Raw genomic sequence first — 20797 nt, 5'->3', positions numbered from 1 at the left:
CAGCACTATCTGGGGCTGCAGTGCTGTGGTGGGGGACGGGTTAGGCTCATTACAGGGTGCTACACTATTGGCAGCAGGGAGGGGGGTTGTTGAAGGCGCTTTCTGGGGCCTACACTGAGACAGAGATAGCAGGATTTATTGGGAGTGCTACTGGGGGCCAGACTGCCCGTGTAGAGGGGGTGGGAGGCTGGTTGGGGGCGCTATTGAGGGACGGATCCACTGCCCGTTTTGGGAGGGGGCGGGTTGGGTGCTATCAGAGGTCTGTACTGTGTGCCAGGGAGCTGGTGGGTGTGCTACCTGGGGTCACATTGGTTCCGGCGGGGCGGGTGGGGTGCGCTATCGGGGGCTACCTTGCCCGCGCAGGGGGTGGGTTGGGTGCGCTATCTGTGGCTGTACTCCCGGAGGCAGGGAGTGAGTTGGGGCGCCTTCCTGGGTTGCTGCTCCCAGTGGGGAGCAGGTTGGGGCGCTATCCGGGGTTGCACTTCCTGCAGTTGGGGGGTGGTTTGGGTGCCATATCAGGGCATTACTGCCCCCAGCAGGGGTCTGGTTGGGGGCACTATTCGTGGCTACACTGTGTATGGCAGGGAGCGGATTGGGGGCGCTATCCCGGGCTGCACTGCCCGCGGCAGGGGGCAGGTTGTGGGCGCCATTGGGTGCTGCAGTGTCCGAAGCAAGGGCAGGTTGGGGTCGCCATCGGATGCTACACTGCCGGTGGTTGGGGGTGAGGTGTTGGAGGTGCTATCTGGGGGCTACACTGCCGGCGGCGGGTTAGGGGTGCTGTTGGGGGCTGCGCTGCCCCCGTGGTGATGGAGATGTCAGTGACGGGTGGTCAGAGGAGCGGTCTTCATCTCCCCGGACTCCAGACTCTAGAGGGCCATCTCCTCCTGCTGGAGCGTGGCGGATACACAGCGTTTCCGCGGGAATCCTGAGCACAATCCGTCACCTAGACCCGCCGTGGTTCCCAGGCCCGCGCCCTCTATGTGTTGCGGAGACTGCCTGGGACCCCCGGGCACGCAGTAGCTGACACTACGGGGTGACAGGGCCCCGTGGGTGGAGGCGTCAGGAACGGGAACCAGCACTAGGGTTGGGAGGGCTGGCTGGGGTTCAGTTTTTGCTGCTCCTGCTTCGGGAGGAATGCAGCCAGGGTGGGCCCAGCGGTTCTAGTGGAGTAAGAAGCCCGGGCACTGTGGTGTCTCCAGTCCCCACTCCAGGCCCTAGTTCCTGGCCAACTTGGGCCAAAAGGAGAGGCTGGACTTCGGAGGGTGGGTGTGAGTGCCTTCGCTGAAACCGGCCTCTGCCATCCAGTGGCCAGCATGACAAGGTGAGGCTCTAACGCTACCACTCTCTGCATCCTGTTCTAGGCTTTCTTGGCTTTGCCTGCCCAGTTGTTTCATGCCAGGAGGAGGAGCTGCCTGCTGGAGGCTGGAGCTTGTGGCACCACCGCTCGCCTCGCTGTGGTTGGTGGCAGCCATGGAGACTAAAGACTCAGCGCTGGAGCGGTAGGAGGGCGGCAATGAAGACTGAAGAGCACCAGAGCGGTAGGATGGCGGCTGGCTGCCGCCAGGGCACAGGCAGTGCAGTGGTCAGGTGTTAGGAGCCTTGTAGGGTGGGCCTGTGCGTTGAGGGTGACAGCAGTAGTAGTATTAGCATCGGTGCTAGTGGTGGCAGCAGCAGCAGCAAGTTTGGGGGCGTGGAAGGCAGATAGGAGCATTGGGGGGCAGCCCTGCCTGGCCTGGGGTGGGTAGGAAGCTGTGGGCCTCTGTGACAGCGGTGGAGGCGCAGCCAGGGGAAGGAGGAGTCTTCCCCGCATCTCCTGCAGAATCTGGAGGGCGCCCTCCTCCTGCTGGCACCTGAGTCAGGTGTGAGTGGCGCCATTATGTTATTAACAGAAGTTTGGGGGGTGACTATTTGTGTATCGTTTTGCTTGTTTTTTTGTCAGGGTAGTCTTGGACTTTTTTTTTTTTATTTAAGTTCTGGGGTACATGAGCACAACGTGCAGGTTTGTTACATATGTATACACGTGCCATGTTGGTGTGCTGTACCCATTAACTCGTCATTTACATTAGGTATATCTCCTAATGCTATCCCTCCCCCCTCCCCCCATCCCACAACAGGCCCTGGTGTGTGATGTCCCCCTTCATGTGTCCAAGTGTTCTCATTGTTCAGTTCCCACCTATGAGTGAGAACATAACGATGTTTGGTTTTTTGTCCCTGTGATAGTTTGCTGAGAATGATGGTTTCCAGCTTCATCCATGTCCTTACAAAGGACATGAACTCATCATTTTTTATGGCTGCGTAGTATTCCATGGTGCATATGTGCCACATTTTCTTGGACTTTTTTAAATTTCATGAATTAGGAAGGGGACAAAATGTATAATAGGTCTCCTTGATTCTCTTACCTGTTCTTTTTCTTTTTTCCAGCCTGGTTTTTCTTCTGCTTATCATCATTTTCTTGTTCCTGTTCATTTTCTTATGCTGCTGCTTCTATTTCTTGTGTCCTTTCTTGTTTCTCCTCCTCCTCCCTTTGTTTTCTTTATCCCAAGCAATGGCCTTAACAAACAACAGTCCAAAACTGAGTTAAAAATAGACGACTTGTCATTGTATTCCCCACCCCACCCCCCACCCCGACGGAATCTTGCTCTGTTGCCCAGGCTGGAGTGCAGTGGTGATCTCTGCTCATTGCAACCTCTGTATCCCAGGTTCAAGTAATTCTCCTGCCTCAGCCTCTTGAGTAGCTGGGATTACAAGCGAATACTGCTGTGGCCGGCTAATTTTTGTATTTTTAGTAGAGATGGGATTTCGCCATGTTGGCCAGGCTGGTATCGAACTCCTGACCTTGTGATCTTCCCATCTCAGCCTCTCAGAGTGCTTGGATTACAGGCGTGAGCCACCTCGCCGGCCCAGTGTGTTGTATTTTAAAAATGATCAGTCCGTTATTGTTTTAGAGATGAGGAAAAAATCAGTTGGATAATTATTTAGATTCTTGAGTAGCTGTGCTTTCATATCCTGTTAATTCATTTTAAGTAGTTATTTGGGGAATCAAAAAGTGAAGCGTCGAATAAAATATTGGTTGCAAACAGCCATTTTCTCTCTCCCATATTAGTCTGGAGATAGGCAAGAGGCATGGAGGTAATAAGTTCCAGTGTATGAGATCATTAAGAGAACCATATTCCCTTCATTTTATTTCTCTGCCACCATTTTCAAGAGTATTGTCATCTGCATGAGCAAATTTGGTTCATCACATCTTTGCAACAGGAAAAGGAAGGGGAGGATCATGTGGAATTATAATGTTTTTAGGGCAAGATTCACAACCAAAAACAATGCTTCACTAACTTTTGCCTTTAAGAACCTGCAGTGTTGAGCCCTCTTTTATTCCTAATGTTACTACCTTTGTTATGAACTTTTTTTTTTTTACTGATTACTCTAGAAATTTATGCATTGTATTGACTGCTTTAAGGAAACAATCTATATTGTATCATTTGTTTCAAGCCAACAAATATATAAGGTCTATAATTTTTACACTTTTAAAATTTTTTTAAGGTCATGAATATGTAAAATACTGTTGATATATGTAAAAATACGCCTAAGTACCACTATATAGCTTATTTTGAAGACGTGTCTAAATTTTTGTCCAGGGTAGATCAGTTGCAGTTTGTTAGGTGTTTCTCTCAATACATAGCCTTAGTGTTTTAAAGCATATAGAAAAAATTTGAATAGCATTAACCTCATGTAGTCATTTGTTTACAGATTAGTGTTTCTACAGACTAAAGGCATCACAGTCTTCTTTAAGATGGAGTAATATTATTACAATTTGAGATATGTAGGGGTAGAATCCAACAAATTCAGAGGAAAATTGTTAAATTATATTGCTGTAGATGAGGACATGAAACCCAGGTTCTAAGCTCTAAGGAGGCCCTGAGCTACCATACCAAGTGCATCAGTGACTGGGCGTAGTGTTAGCAGACTTACAGGATGGTTGAGTGAGCTTTGGAGCCTAACTGTATGTGTACATGAATTTTTAAACTGCGTGGCACCTCCGTGTATCCATCTTTACAATGGGGGCAGTATTAAGTTTTTCTTCTCAGTTGACTGAATTATTTCGGTAGTCTTTGTCTTGCTGTCATTCTTGATGGCCACATGAGAGGAACTAAGGTAATTTCTGGCAGCCTGGGACTCCTTGGGAAAAACAGAAGGTGCCAGAGATCCCATTTTAGGAGGAGCCTCTGTTTTCCTCATGGACCCCCAAGAAGTGTAAGCAGACAGGTCCCTCTCAAAACCTGGGGAAGGCTCTGCTTTGTTTTGCCTTGCTTTAGCTGACTTTTTTGTTGAGGGCGGGCATCAGAAATTAGTCGGGGAAAGAGAGCTAAAGAAAGTTGCGGATAAGAAGATGTATTTATGATAAAGAAAGTTATGAAGGAAAGAGATTTTATGGGAGGGAGGATCTTGTATTACAAATTCTTGTCCTAAAGTAGAATGACTGTTTAGAAAAAGAGGGAAATATAGGACAAGTCAGAAAGCCATAATATGGGAAAGAAAAACTTAGAACTGCTCAATCTTGTCTAGAAGTGCTGTATGTGTCATGTTTGTATAAAGGAGTTCTAATTAACTGGCTTTAAAGAGAATGAAAGCTCTCAAATGCTTCTTAAGAAAAATAGAAGCTCTAATGCCTTTTAGTTCATGTGCTTTCAGTAATCTTTGGGGAATAAAGGCTTTTCAAAGGTATTGGTAAAATGAAAAGGTCTTCAAAATTTAGACATTTGGTGTAAATTAAGTCAGAGGTTAAATTTGCTAAGTGCTTTAATGTCGTAAACCACTTCTTTGACTTTAGAAAATTGTTCAGATTATGTGGTTTGGAGCTGTTAGATTTCTATGTAAGGCCCTGGGACAGGTGGAGTTAGCCATGCCTCCTAGCTATGCTAGAAAGAGTTGACTTTATCTGCAGTTCTGTCTTGTATCCTGGACTCTGCACCTGGTACGTAATTAAAACTGCTTATACTAAAAAGAAAAATTACCTGTTTTTGATTTTTTAAAAAAGTCGTGGGAAGGCCGGGTGCAGTGGCTCACGCCTGTAATCCCAGCACCTTGGGAGGCCAAGGTGGGTGGATCATGAGGTCAGGAGATCGAGACTATCCTGGCTAAAATGGTGAAACCCTGTCTCTACTAAAAACACAAAAAATTAGCCAGGCTGGTAGCACACGCCTGTAATCCCAGCTACTCGGGAGGCTGAGGCAGGGAAATCGCTTGAACCTGGGAGGCAGAGGTTGCAGTGAGCCGAATCGCACCACTGCAGTCCAGCCTGGCAACAGAGCAAGACTCTGTCTTAGAAACAAAACAAAACAAAAAAAAGAGTTTTGTTTAAACTTAGAAATTTTAAGTATTATTTTTAGCTGAAAGAAAATAAAATTTAAGCAAGTTATAGGACGTTTATGAAACTTAACTTTGTAAAGAATTGTGTGTCTGAGCGTGTTGACCAAAATGAAAAGGGTATTATTTAGTTCTTCCATAAATTAAATATCAAAACAGAAGGCACTGAAACAGAGCCAGAATCTGGGCCCATATGTCAAAATAATAGGGTTTTTTGGAACATTGATCAGTTCTTTAACAAGAAAAAATATTATAAAGAGTTATAAATAGTTATGAAAATCTTACGTTATAGTCATTAAAACTGGATAGATTTGTAAAATTTTATTATTAAAAAGTAGCTTTAGCATTAAAGATGTACTAACGTAAAAATAAAATTTGGTTTCATATCGAGTTCTTTCTTTTGAGAAATCCAAGAAGTCTCTCTGGGGTCTGGATCGGGACCCTTTTCTGGTAACACCACCACCCCCAGCTCTCCCTTCCTTCCTGGCCTCCACTGGGAGGCACTCCCCTGGAGGAGCAGCTGCTGCTGGCCCCCACCAGACTCAGCACAGAAGGCCAGGCCTGGGCTGCTGCTCTGCCCCCACCTACCCAGGAAATGAGATGGATACACACAGGAGAGTTGGCCTGGGTGGGGAGGGCGTTCTGGAAGCCTGCCTTGGCTCTCTGGGTCTTTGGCCAGTAGCCACAGAAATGGAGACTCAGTTCCTTCAGCAATCTGTGTTTCTACTGCGTGTCTGGCACAGAGTGAAGTCCTGGGGTGGGGCCCTGGAGGTGTCCTGGAAAAAACGGGACACCTCCCTGTCCTCCAGGAGCTCACCGTTAAGTCACAGAAGCCCACGTTTATGGAGGATTTACTATGCAGACTCTCTCCCTTAATTCTCACCACAACCCAGCCATCAATGCTGTTATTATCCCCATGTGAAGTATCCAAAAAACAAGGTCCAGAGAGGGGAACAGATTTGTCCAAGCTGATCAGTGTTGGAGCTGAGAACTGGAATTCTGTTGTTTAAATTGAACCGTTTTTTAATAGGCATTGATTTTTTTTTGTGGGTAATTTTATAGTTATGAGTTCATTTTCTTTTTTAAATTTTATTATTATTATACTTTAAGTTTTAGGGTACGTGTGCACAACATGCAGGTTTGTTACATGTGTATACATGTACCATGTTGGTGTGCTGCACCCATTAACTCGTCATTTAGCATTAGGCATATCTTCTAATACTATCCCTCCCCCCCTCCCCCCACCCCACAACAGTCCCCAGTGTGTGATGTTCCCCTTCCTGTGTCCATGTGTTCTCATTGTTCAATTCCCATCTATGAGTGAGAACATGTGGTGTTTGGTTTTCTGTCCTTGCGATAGTTTGCTGAGAATGATGGTTTCCAGCTTCATCCATGTCCCTACAAAGGACACAAACTCATCATTTTTTATGGCTGCATAGTATTCCATGGTGTATATGTGCCACATTTTCTTAATCCAGTCTATCATTGTTGGACATTTGGGTTGGTTCCAAGTCTTTGCTATTGTGCCACAATAAACATACGTGTGCATGTGTCTTTATAGCAGCATGATTTATAATCCTTTGGGTATATACCCAGTAATGGGATGGCTGGGTCAAATGGTATTTCTAGTTCTAGATCTGTGAGGAATCTCCACACTGACTTCCACAATGGTTGAACTAGTTTACAGTCCCACCAATAGTGTGAAAGTGTTCCTATTTCTCCACATCCTCTCCAGCACCTGTTGTTTCCTGACTTTTTAATGATTGCCATTCTAACTGGTGTGAGATGGTATCTCATTGTGATTTTGATTTGCATTTCTCTGATGGCCCGTGATGATGAGCATTTTTTCATGTGTCTTTTGGCTGCATAAATGTCTTCTTTTGAGAAGTGTCTGTTCATATCCTTCGCCCACTTTTTGATGGGGTTGTTTTTTTCTTGTAAATGTGTTTGAGTTCATTGTAGATTCTGGATATTAGCCCTTGGTCAGATGAGTAGGTTGCGAAAATTTTCTCCCATTTTGTAGGTTGCCTGTTCACTCTGATGGTAGTTTCTTTTGCTGTGCAGAAGCTCTTTAGTTTAATTAGATCCCATTTGTCAATTTTGTCTTTTGTTGCCATTGCTTTTGGTGTTTTAGACATGAAGTCCTTGCCCATGCCTATGTCCTGAATGGTAATGCCTAGGTTTTCTTCTAGGGTTTTTATGGTTTTAGGTGTAAGTCTTTAATCCATCTTGTATTAATTTTTGTATAAGGTGTAAGGAAGGGATCCAATTTCAGCTTTCTACATATGGCTAGCCAGTTTTCCCAGCACCATTTATTAAATAGGGAATGCTTTCCCCATTGCTTGTTTTTCTCAGGTTTGTCAAAGATCAGATAGTTGTAGATATGCGGCGTTATTTCTGAGGGCTCTGTTCTGTTCCGTTGATCTATATCTCTGTTTTGGTACCAGTACCATGCTGTTTTGGTTACTGTAGCCTTGTAGTATAGTTTGAAGTCAGGTAGTATGATGCCTCCAGCTTTGTTCTTTTGGCTTAGGATTGACTTGGCAATGTGGGCTCTTTTTTGGTTGCATATGAACTTAAAGTAGTTTTTTCCAGTTCTGTGAAGAAAGTCATTGGTAGCTACAATAATGTCTTTTCTTTAGATTATCTGGATTATGAAAGCAAGCACTTTTTTCATTATAACAATTATGTACTAGGAAAAACTGTCATAATGGTATTAATGTTAGCAATATTGATTATGAAATTCAGGGATAAATTGCTGCGTATGGTCTGTGTCTTCAGTATTGTAAGCAGCAGCCATCATGTAATTTCAGATTAATACCAATTTTGTTTCCTGATAGATGGAGCTTAAACAGTATATCCTGCTTTAAATTTCTGCCTCTAGCAGATCTGTATTGGAGGGAGTTTTCCTTTGTATTTTTTAATGTATGTTATTCTGTTTCCAGTAGCTTGGAAAGTAGAGATGACATTAATGTTTTAGCCTTTTTTTGGAGAAAAGGAAGAACTCTTGTTGAGTATTTTCGCAGATGATTGTGATTGCTTTAAATAATCTCTGTGGCAATTTAAATTAGACGGATTTAATCTCAGTAACGTGCTGTTCGCATAAATGTCATGTTTTAACAGGAAAACTTACTTGTAAATCTTTAGACCTTTGTTGTCACTTAGGCTGGGGAGTCACTACCCTATTTGGCATCTTACTAGTTGGGGGGACCTTTTCTGTGTACAATGATGGGACTTTTGTGACCTTTACTCTCATTATGCAATAGAGAGTTTCATGCAGTTAATTTGACATGTCAAAACTGGGAAGTCTGTAACCTGTTTTTGTTTTTGTTTTTATTTTTTTAAGATTTCTCTTTTTTATGTCCCTCATTACTTAGCAGATGGTGGGAATTCTTATTTACATGAATGCTTGAATTTAGTGGCAAGGAAGAAAACACTCAAATTATTGTTTTTAAGGAAAAAACTTGCAAACTATGTATTTTTAAGAAATCAATTGAACAGAAAGGAATGCATGGTGTTTTTGAATGGCTTAGACGTGCTTTTTATTCACTGAGTAACATTCACTTTTTTACAACTTGTATCAAAAGAAATGATCTTTGTTTTTCTCACAGGCAAAAACACATTGACACTGGTGGGTTGGCTTTATTAATTAATTTTTTTCTATTAGGTTTTCTTTAATAATGTTACATTTCTAAATTATAGCACGTTTTAGTTAATTCTGAAATCGGTTACTTCATTTGTTAATTTATCCCTCATATCATGAATATTGTTTTTTAAATGTTCTATACAAATTTGCCTCACTTTTTTTCTTACAGCTTTTGCAGTTAATACATTCTAAACTTGAAAATGTGGTTATCAGTCAGTAATAGAAGTATCCCTGGAGGATTTCTTTAATTTTGTATTAATTTTAGTCCTAGCTACTAAAGTATGTAAGCCTTAAAGTTTAAAATGTTTTTCTTAAATTAGCTGTATACACAAACATTTTCATATGCTTTGTGAAATGGGAGGAGATAGTCCATTGTTCTTGTGGGTTTTTTTCTTTAATTTCCGTATTCTGAAGCAGTGCAGATATAGGGTATGCTAATCAGTGAGCAAGGTGGGGAATATGTACAATATAAGGAAAAGCTGTATAAATCTCAGTATAAAATTATAAAGTTTAACTGTAAAATATACTGTATTTATATGTAACTCTCATTCTAAAAGTTGCCATAAAAGCTGAATTGGAAGCTTCATGTCTGCATGAAATTTCCTATATTTTTAATGTCTATGATGAAATTAATTTTTCTTGAATATTAAAATCTGCCAATCGCTACAAAAAGAATACTGAAAATCTCATTTCTAGTTTTAATATATTTTTGCAGGATATTTACATGGATTTAATATTGAAAGCATTTGTCTTGTCAATATCGCATAAGAGACAGTTACTTAGATGCAATAAAAACTTTATGTACATGTACATAAAAACGTGTACTTTCCTGCATCTTTGTTAGTGAATAAGATTTTTAGAAGGGATTTTAATTAAGGTTTAAATAAGAAGAGCTGGGGACATGTTGAATGAGAAATAGAAGGCTCATCAAAGTGTATGTGTGTATGTATTCTTATGTTTGTGTGTGTCTACAGTAATGCTATCTGGAAACTAGTGCAATGAAAAAACACAGCAGGAGTGAACTGAGGCAAATGTGGCTCAGAAAAGTCTCTTTTGACCTTTAAACCTGACATTTCTTTGTGGATATCACACTGACTCATCTAATGTCACACTTTGAACCCAGCGATGTCTTTTCTTCCTATTGAAAAGTAGCCTTCTCATCCTGTTTTCTTTAATCTATCACACAAGCTGAATTCTGTCCACTCTCACTGCCATAGCACTTACAAATATCACTGATATCATCTCTCCTTTCTGTTCACATTTTTACAGTCTCATTATTTATGTTGCTAAGCGTTTTCTTACAACTGTTCGAAGCCTACAGGTTAAGATGTGGATGGAGATATATACTAATGACTTACTTATTAGATCTATAATGCCAGGGATGAGTTCAATATAACAAACCAGTGGAATGATTCTGCTTCTCTTCTGACTCACTCCTTAAAATGTGTATTGAACAAAGGTGAAGTAGAAAAGTTGTATTAGCATTGTTTTATTTTGCATGACTTAAAACGTGCTTTTCTAATTATTAATAATTTATCTAGTGCTGCCTCAGACTTGATAATTGGGTTCATCAACAGAGCCTTGAAAAGTTTGGGTAGAGACCACAAAAATGTAGTAGCTATGCATGAAGATTAGCTGATAGTTTATCCGTTAAGACTGCTTATGGATGTAAGCAATGAAAATCTAACTAACAGTAGCTAAGAGAAATAGAGATTTATGTTTTCATGTAGCATAGAGTCTGGAGGTTGGCAGCCGACAACTCTGTGATGCCATCAGCAACCCTACTTTTCTCCATTTCTTAAAATGGAAGATTCTTAGAGTGTTGCTTTTACCGTGTTGTTTTTCTCATCATGCCTCCATCTGCCATCATATCTCATCTGCCGTCCAGATAGGAACAAGGGAAAAGGACTAAGGAGGAAAAAGGCAAGTAGATATGGCAGCTGATTGTCCTTTTCTGTCAGGTTAGCAGTGTCTTCCCCAAAGGCCCCATCTGGCAGATTTCTGACTATGTCTGTATGGCCAGAACTCACCCTGGCACACATTCATTCTAAACTGGAAGGTGGTTAGGAAGAAGGAAGGTGTGGGGGTGTGAAACCACCTGCCAAAAGTGTCACAGTTGTGACCAGTTTATTTCACAGTTTGAGATGACATGGTCATAAAGACCTTTGTCACCTTCAGAATGCAGCAAAGCATGAGAGAATATTAGAAGGCCGCTGAGAAAGAGAAACAAGTTTTAGGATTACAGAAGTATTCAACAACCAACCATGTAAGATCTGAAAGGGATGATTTTTTCAGTTCTGTGTTTGATTAAATACTCAACTGTACAAGAGCCATGGCTACATGGCAGGGATTGGGGGGAAAAAAGACAAACAAAACTTGGAAATAGCAGTTGTCAACAATGTGATCTAGCAGCCAAAAAGCTAGTTTTCTCGTGCTCTGTATTAATTGAAGTGAATATATTTTGACTCTAATTTTGAATATGCCATTTTGTTCTGATGGGTGTTTTCCTCTCCAGAATGTTAGCTGGCATGTTTGGGAATCCAGATTTGAATCAGAATTATTATAATATTGAATAACTTTTATTGGGAAAGTATTTTCCAGTGGACACTATTAAATAAGCTTAACTTTAAATTAATTTCATATGAAGTAGAAGTAAATTACTTCTAAGTATTGCTTAAATAAGCTTAATTTTTAAATTAATTTTATATGAAGTAGAAGTAAATTACTTCTAAGTACTTCTATTTTGATTTTTAATTTATTAAGATTATTTTTATTAACTTTCACAAAGAAATTTTGGGTTGTTTTTGTTTATCTTAAAGTCTGTGGATTTCAGCTCCTGCTAGTGGTTTTTTTTTCTCTATAGTTATATCTACCAGGTCTCATTCACGTAGATTAGTTATTACAAATCTTGATTATTGTCAAGATTTGCTTCTTCCATCATTATTAGTTACAGATTTTATTCTGTGTGGTTTTAGGCTTCTACAATGTTACTTGGTGTTGTTTCTACCAGGTCTAATTTTTCCTGGGTCAAATTTTTTTGTGTCCTTTGAAATCAAAAGGAAAAGGTTCTTAAGTCAGTTCTTATATCTAAAGCAAATTTCATGTTTTAGATATAATGTGTAGCATTAGCCATTTTCAGTTTTATTTTATGCTAATTACTGCTACCATTTATTTAGCACAGAGGGTTTGAGTTTGTATCATATACCAGGGACTGTACTAGCCACTGGTGATACATTGGTGAACAGAGCTTACTGTCTGCCTGGGGAGACAAAGAAAATAAAATGCTTTTGTAATAACAATAAAATTTCAAGTAGTGTTAAATGTCGGGGAAAAAATGAAGCGATCCAGGGAGATCTCTCTAACGAGAGGCAATGTAAGCAGAGACCTGAATATGCTCTTTACTCACATAGTTTCATGGTTCACTCAGGTGGAGGGAGTGAAATGTAAAAAGGGCATGAGTTGAAAACACGCTGGGTGTATTTGGAGAACAGCAAGAAAGGCAGCGTTAGGCAGAGTGCATCAGCAGAAGAAGTGTAGGAAATGAAGAGGTTGGCAGGGGCAGAACATAAGGGGCCATTTAGGCCACGGATAGGACTTCAGAATTACTCAGTTGTGGCAAGAAGCATTTGGTAGGTTTTGAAGGATGCTCTCCCAGCGTCACGTCCGTGAGCCTTCCCCGCTGTTCACGGCTCTGTTGAAGACAGTGCTCTGCTGTCCCAGGATTCACGGTCCACTGGACTAAGCACTGGTCAGCCAGGGGAGGAGGAGCCAACACAAAGAGTTTCAGTGGATGAGTAGCTAGGAGTTCACCAAAGTGGGGAAAGGTCATCCCGGCAGAGAGGGCAGCATAGGCAGAGCCTCGAGGAGGGAGGGGCTCAGGGGAACTGGGGAGCCCTGGGTCTTCTGCACCGCAGGGTCCTGGCTCCTGGCCCCTCATGGCTGCCCTTCTTGCTCCTCTTTGCGGCTCCATCCTCATCTCCCTGATCTTAGAGACCAGGGCTCTTCCCTTTAACTTCTCTCTCATCTCCACCCACCCCCTGGGGACCCCCACCCAGACCCACAGCTCCAATCCTGTCCACCTCCTGGTCTCTCTCCCTTGAATCCAGACTAGCTGTTCATTGCAGAGCCTGAGTCCTCAAGAGCAGCTCTTGGATACCCCATAGACGTAGGAGACTGGTACATCCACGTCCCCGCTGCCTCCTACCATCTCATTGGCTCCTCTCTTTCTTTCCTGTTTCAAGTGTTCCATCAGCAATACCTTGAAAATGAAGCCAGAATCCATCCGCACCCACCCCTCCACTGAGACCAGCCCTCCTTGTCCGTCGTCTTTGGCCAGGATGGAGGCAGCCGCCTCCGCATGTCTCCCTGATGCCAGCCTTTGTCCCCGACAGCGGCAGGGTGATCTTTTAAAAACATTAAGTCAAGACGTGCCGATGGTCTCCTTTGCGCTTAGGAATCAAAATGCTTTCCTTGGCCAACAACATGATCTGACCCCACCCCACCCCACTGTCCCTCTGTCCTCATCTCCCGACACTGGCACTTGGCTGCAGCCACACCATCCCCGCTGCTGTTCCTCTACCCAGACCTCTCCCCTCCTGGATACCAGCAGGGCTCATGCCTCCCTTCCACAGCCCCTGCTCAGGGTCACCCGATCAAAGGGGCCTTCTCTGGCCAAGGTTTACAAAATAGAAGCAGCCACCTCCTCCCGTCACTCTCCCTTTGTCCTCCTTCAGCTGCCTTGTCACGTGCGTCGCCGCCTGACATAACGTTTGCTTTGTGGCTTTGTGCCTGTCCCCTCTGCTGGATGGAAACCCCAAGAGAGTTGGGATTGGTGTTTCTTGTGCTCAGCTGTGACCCCAGCATATAGAACAGTGCCTGGCACATAGTAGATGCTCAGTACATCCATGTTGCATGAATGAATCTTCCTGCCCAGTGCCTTGTGCACAGAAGGCACCTAGACAGTGTCCGATCAATGAACTGCATTAATACTGTTAGTAACAGTAGCTCCCATTTGTTGAGGGCTCACTGAGCTAAGCAGCTGTAACAAATTGTGCCATTTAGCCTCCCCAGCTGCACTGCAGCTTGGCCATCCTGAGCCTCATTTTATGAAGGAGACACCGAGGCTCGGAGAGAGATTCCTGGGAAATGCACAGCAGCTGAGCTGGAATTGGAACTAAGGTCTGGTGAACTCCAAAGCCGACATCCTTCTACTGGGAAGAACAACGTCTCTGCCTTTACTTCTCTCCCTGTGAGAGCTAAACGTGAGATGATGCCACTCTATGCTGGGTGCATAGCTGCCCTATGGTTGTGGGTTCTCTGTGCAAGGCAAGTCTCACCCATCCCCAGGGCAGAACCTCAGGGGTCCCCCAAAGCACCTGAGATCTGGCCTGCAGGTGTCAGTGAAACAAGTCCTGGTCTGGGTCCAGGAGCCTCCTGAAACTCAGCCTGGCTTCTGATCTGCCATTGGCCCCTTCGTGGGCTACCAGGCAGGGGTTTAAACGAGGTGAGGGTGCCAGCCTTTGTTGGGGTGCATGGTTGGTTTTGCTCTCGGGGTTTGTCTTTTCCCCTGCACCATTTGTGAAGGTCTTTCACAGCCTTGAATCTTTCCAGAGGCGGCAGGTGTACTCATCTCTTCCACCTGGCAGCTCCCCACCTCCCTCTGCAAACCACTCCCCACAAGAGGAGGGCCCGGCGGAACAGAAGGTAAAAACACAACACCCACGCTTAGTTTTCATGAGTTTACGTCGAACACCTCCTAGCTGTACTCTACTCTAGCAAACCCGCAGAGGGGTGAGCTGCGTAGTCTTCGAATCAGAGCTGAGTTCAGATCCTGTCTATGGGCCAGTGGGCAACTGCAGGTAAGCCAGTAGCTCTCCTGAGCCTCAGTGTTCCCATCAGTACAATGGACACAAGTGGCCTTTAGGTTGTGAGATGATTGTAAGGACCGGCCTGTGGCAGATGCCTCAGGAAATGCTAACTGTGATGATCGTTGCGACTATTATTTGAAGAGTAAAAAATAGGAAAAGAAAAGCCACTACGGATCCCACTCACACGCAGCTATGCCTGCTTTGCGTTTTTCTCCCTTCTAATGCACGCCTGCTTTTGCGCGTCTCTAATGATGTGCCTTGATTTTATTCTCCTATTGAATCAGCGATGACCCTGCGATTTTACCTGACCTTTCTAAATACCATTTCAGCGGCCACCGACTTGTCCGGATTCCATGTGTGGGATTCATGCAGTCATTTCCATACAGCGGGGCATTTATACAGCATGTAATATTTTTATTAATACGATGACAACACCAATCCCAGCTCTCCTGGGGGCAGGAGGAGGAGACATACTCCAGAAAACAGCAGACACCTTTGTGAGTTTGTGGCCTTTCCCTTTCTGGAATGATTTCCTCTGGATAGATGCCAGGCAGGGAGATTCCTGAGTCCAGAGGGGTGACAGTTTTATGGGTCTCGATTTCAGCACCAGCCTCATTCCCAAAGGGCTGGTGGAGTGAGGCAGCTTTTGAGGGCACTGGATTCGGGGCACCCTCTCCAGTATGGGGTGCCCCCATTTCTATACAGTTTGCATTTCTTGAGATGGAGTCTCATTCTGTCACCCAGGCTGGAGTGCAGTGGTGTGATCTTGGCTCACTACAGCCTCCCTCTGCCTCCCAGGTTCAAGTGATTCTCCTTCCTTGGCTTCCCGAGTAGCTGGCATTACAGGTGCCCACCACCACACCTGGCTAATTTTTGTATTTTTAGTGGAGACAGGGTGGGTGGTGGGGGAGGTTCACTGTGTCAGCCAGGCTGGTCTCCGAACTCCTGACCTCAAGCAATCCACCTGCCTCGGCCTCCCAAAGTGCTAGAACTACAGGCGTAAGGCACCGCGTCCAGCCTGTTTGCATTTCTTTGATGGTTTTTGAGATAAAGCACTTTCATTTGTTAACCGTATTTCCTCTCGTGAGTTGCCCATTTATTTTACTCCACCCCCAGGACAGTTGAGGTTTGAAGCCATTTTCATGAAGCAACATTTATCCCCCACGTTTCAGTTCCTTGGTGTTCCTGTCTGTGTACATCCCTCATTCTGTTTACTTAATACATTTTTAACTGACTTGAAATCAAGTCAAATTTGTAGAAAGCTCAGATTTGCTCTAAGCATTATCATCGCTGATTTAAGAGTTGTATTTTTCCTAATTTGCATTAAAACAAGTAAACATCCAGTATGAGATGGGGCTGCATCACACTGACTCAAGAGAGTTCAAGTTGTAGGAATTTTGGGAGCCTGTTGTTAAACACAACCGCTATTGCAAATTATATAAACATGTAATTAAATACATTGTATTAAACACAGAGGGAATACATACTCAAAATGTATCACTTCTTAGTTCTTTTGCTACATTTACCTATCATCTGTGCTGGCAAGGTTATTTGCATCTGTTGTGTCTGTATGGTGGAAATTTATTAAGTGGTGACTACTTGTATCTCTTCCTGTCTTTGATTCAGTGACAGCACCAGTATTTACACTCGGGAAATTGACAGCATGTGCTACAAATCAGTTTTCTCCCTCTGGAGAACAGGTTGTTAAATGTTTACCAGCTTGCCCCTGTGGGTAAGGGTTCAAATGCTAGTATATTTATCTCCTTACATAATCTCACTTGCTCCAGTGGTCTGTGAACACTACTGTGGGAAGCCAATGTGTTTCTTTTTTCTTTTTTTTCTTTTTGGAGACAGAGTCTTGTTCTGTTGCTCAGGCTGGAGTGCCGTGGTGCGATCTCAGCTCACTGCAACCTCCACCTCCGGGGTTCAAGCAATTCTCTTGAATTAGCCTCCTGAGGAGCTGGGACTACAGACCTGTGTCACCACGCCCAGCTAACTTTCTGTATTTTTAGTAGAGACAGAGTTTTACCACGTTGCCCAGGCTGGTCCTGAACTCCTAAGCCCAGGCAATCCGGCTGCCTTGGCCTCCCAAAGTTCTGGGATTACAGCCAATGTGTTTCTTATGTGCACAGGAAAACAGCAACCTAATGTTTCCAGGGACACCCACAGATAGGCACCCAGGGCGATGATAGCCAGGACAAGAGGCAAGGTGGTCCTGGGAGGCCAATTCATCAGCCCTTTGCAGCTCCTGGCCCTTCCCCAGGCAAAGAAAGCAGATGAGGCCAAAAGACTGATGTGACCTCCATGCCACACATCTGGGTCTCTAGTCCCCCCAAGGAAACGTCTTAGGCATCCTCTTTGCAAAGCCTCCAGCCCTGTCCTGCTTTTCTTTCTCTGGAACAATCCGTGTTCATTGTATGGATGCAGCCCAGACAAGATTAATTTACTCATTTATTCAGCAAGCATTTATTGAAGGCTGGCCGTAGGCCATGCCGCATGTTAAGTTCTGGGAACAGAAAGACAAGGCCAGGCCCCTGCCCTTAAGGAACTCTGTCCAGTGATGTGTAGAAAATCCATTCTGACCCTGCCCTGGCTTTGCTTGGAAAAATCAATGTCTTCAGCCAAAGGGTGAATATTCTTTAGGGAAGGTTTTGGAAAAGTCATTTTGAAGAGGCACTTCTAGAATGAACTAGACCTAACACAGCTGTTTGGAGTTCAGATGGAGATTTTGTGTCTCTGGGCCCAAGGTGCAGCTGTCAGGAGAAAGGAAACAGCTCCCATTAGGAGCCCAAGCTCCTAATAGGCAACATGGCACACCTGTTTCTGGGGACGTGCTGCCTGCAGCGGGCATCTTACAAGCCCCCTCCTCGGAGGTGGCTCCTATAATCCTGCCCCGGAAGAGACCCGCATGGCTCCACCCAGCCAGTTTGGAATCTTTAGTTTGGAATCTTAATTAAAATGCCCTAACGCGGCAACTACTGTGCAAACAAAGATGCTAGCTTGCGTGACTAATTAACAAAAAGAGGCTTCCACAAAGGCCCAGGTGAATCTGGGGGCTCGTGAGTACGCCTCCAGCTCAGAGGATGCTCCTTTATGTTGATTTGACAGGAATTCCACTTAATCACCCTCTGAGCTGCAGCAAGAGTAATGTGGAAGACGCGAGATCTTACAGAGAGGAGTGTGGTTGGGCCGGTGGCAGTAATGTTCCCAAAAACCAATTTAGTTCAGTGGCCCTTAATGGGCCCAGCTCCCAGATCAGGCACTGCAGGGCAGGGTGAGTGGAGAAGGAATTTATTTCCTTCGGCCTGGGTCAGGGAGGACCATGGATTCTACTTTATTTCCCCCATTATTAAGACCCTGGTCTTAACTGCTAAAATACCTGCTTCCAAGAATAGATGCTTGTTGGCACTGCAAACGTCTCCCAACATGGGCATTTCGGCTCCTGTCACTGATGGAAACCGAGGCTTGCCTGTGGGCTGGGGGATGCTCCCTGCTCTTCCTAAGCACCCTTCAGCTTAGACTTCCTGTAGCTTCTAAGGGGTCCCAGAGGGTGCTGGGGGAGAAGGGGACTTGTCACCTAACCCCTTCAGCCGTGAGCTCTGGGATTGAGTCTGTCACACCCTGTGTGCTGGGACCTATGGCTTCAGGAATCGCTGGGTGCTGCAGCTGGGGGGCAGGCAGGAACAATGGGCTCTGGGGCCGCCTGGGCTGGGACCGGACTCTGTGCTGCCCAGCTGTGTGTCCTTGGGCAAGTTGCATCACCTCTCTGGGCTGCCATGTGGATGTAGGCACAGAGAGCAAATGAGCTCCACCTGGCAAGGGGATCATGGGGATGAAATCAGAGGGGATGTGGGGAGGGCCTAGCTCCGTACTCTGCTCATAGGAAGAACCCCCAAAGTCTATCCTCTTTTCTTGTCTCTGTCCACTCTGTGTGGGGAAAGAGGTCCCGGCTAAGCGTGCCTCCTTCACTTACCCCTCATTTGAGGTTGCTCAGGGCTTACTCACAGCTTCTCTAGCCAGACAAGGAGGAGGAGATACTGTGTTAGGTGGTTCTGTTGCCAGCCTGGTTGCTCTGGGCTCGTTGTATCCCAGGATCTGCTTCCCCGTGAGCTGGCTTGAGCTGTCTGAGACGTGGGAGGCGGAAGCGGCTGTCACTGGTGCTGGTGGTCTCACTGGGCAGAGCCAGAGAAGCACAGCTGCAGGGGTGCCCCAGGGCTCCCAGTGTCCTTGGGTTTTCCATCTGTGTCTGGCTCTCCTTCCCGACCACCGACCCTAGGCTGGCAGACCCTGTGACCCTCCCTGTGATCTCTCGGAGGCAGGATGGGCCTGGCTTCAGCCTCCATGCGAGCTGGCCCCGCTCTCTCCCTGCCCAGCACTGCTGAGCGTCCCTTCTCTGAGCCTCCATGGTCCCTTCTGGACCTTTACTGCCCAGCTCCTCCCACAAGTGTGGAAACTCAAGTCCCTATCATAAATGCCCTATTCCACGAAGCCATGGCTGCTGTCTCCCTGCCTGGACTCTGACCAATACTGTTGTCACTTGTTTCTAAGGGACACGTCCTTGTCACCCTTCAGGGCCTCAAGCCCACATGTGTCCCCCGATCAATGTGTACGCTTACTGGAGTGCCACTTACCTCCTCCCCAAAGCCATGATTCAATCCCTGGGACATCTCACCATTGACAGCATCCGAGAGGGAGGGAGCTTCGGGACTCAAGTCTGCAGGGTTGTCAAGATGGGAGAGAGTGGTTCCGTTCGTTTGAGGGAAACATGGAGCCAGCAAAGCACGGGGACTTGGTCAGGTGGGGGTTTTGGTGAGAGGCCACTACCACACAGCTGACAGCAGCCAACCAGCAGGAATGGAGGCAGGGAGGCCCGGGGGGAGGCCATCACTGTGCCCCAGGCAGTGGGGGGACACAAGGCAGTATTTTGGAGGTAGTGCAGGCAGGAGCCACAGAGGAATTGGATGTTGGAGGGGCACACTGAGGACAAGGACAACTCGAGGGTCTGAACCAAGAGACACGTGGTGTTGCTGCTGACCAGGAAGGACAGCGCTGGAGGGGCGGGGCTGGGCACAGGGTCGTGCATTGTTACCACCATGGGACGCCAGCACCAGGGGAGAGGAGGAGAGGGCAGAGGTGGGTCCTGAGGGGCTAGGACAGGTCACAGGTGAGCAGGAGTCTGTGTGGCATGGTGTGTGGTGTGTGCATTGTGTGATGTCTGTGTGGCATGGGGTGTGTGTGTTGTGTCTGTGTGGCATGGTATGTATATGTATATTGTGTGGGTCTGTGTGATGTGTGTGTGTTGTGTCTGTGGCATAGTGTGTGTATATTGTGGGTCTGTGTGGCATGGTGTGTGTATATTGTGTGGGTCTGCAGCATGGTGTGTGATGTATGTGTATGTTGTGGGTGTACAGCATGGTGTGTGGCATGGGGTGTGTGTGTGTGTGTATTGTGGGTGTCTGTGGTGTGGTGTGTGTGTGTATATTGTGAGGGTCTATGTGGCGTGGTGTGTGTGTGTATTGTGAGGGTCTGTGTGGCGTGGTGTGTGATATTGTGTGGATCTGTGTGGCATGGTATGTGTGTTTATGTGTATTGTGGGTGTCTGTGTGGCATGGTGTGCGTGTGTGTATTGTGGATGTTTACTGTCCTGGACAGTAGGAAGGACATCGGCGAAGCAGCCCCAGCATCAGGGACGGGCCAGGAGTGCAGAATGCATGGAAGCTGGTCAGGTCAGAGCCCGGGCTGAAGGAAGCACAGAGATGCAAGGGCACCAGGGCCCATGGGACCAGGAGCCGATGATCAAGGCCACAGTGCACACAGCCTTGGAGGCAGAGGACACATTCATTTCATAAGGATTAAAAAGCATGGGCCAAGCCAAGTCTGGGCCCCAGGCCAGGACTGGGGATACAGAGTGGATCAGTCC

Source organism: Gorilla gorilla, chromosome 23 (assembly GCF_029281585.2).
Source record: "Gorilla gorilla gorilla isolate KB3781 chromosome 23, NHGRI_mGorGor1-v2.1_pri, whole genome shotgun sequence".
NCBI classification, from domain to species: Eukaryota; Metazoa; Chordata; class Mammalia; order Primates; family Hominidae; genus Gorilla; species Gorilla gorilla.
This window is presented reverse-complemented; position numbering follows the sequence as displayed.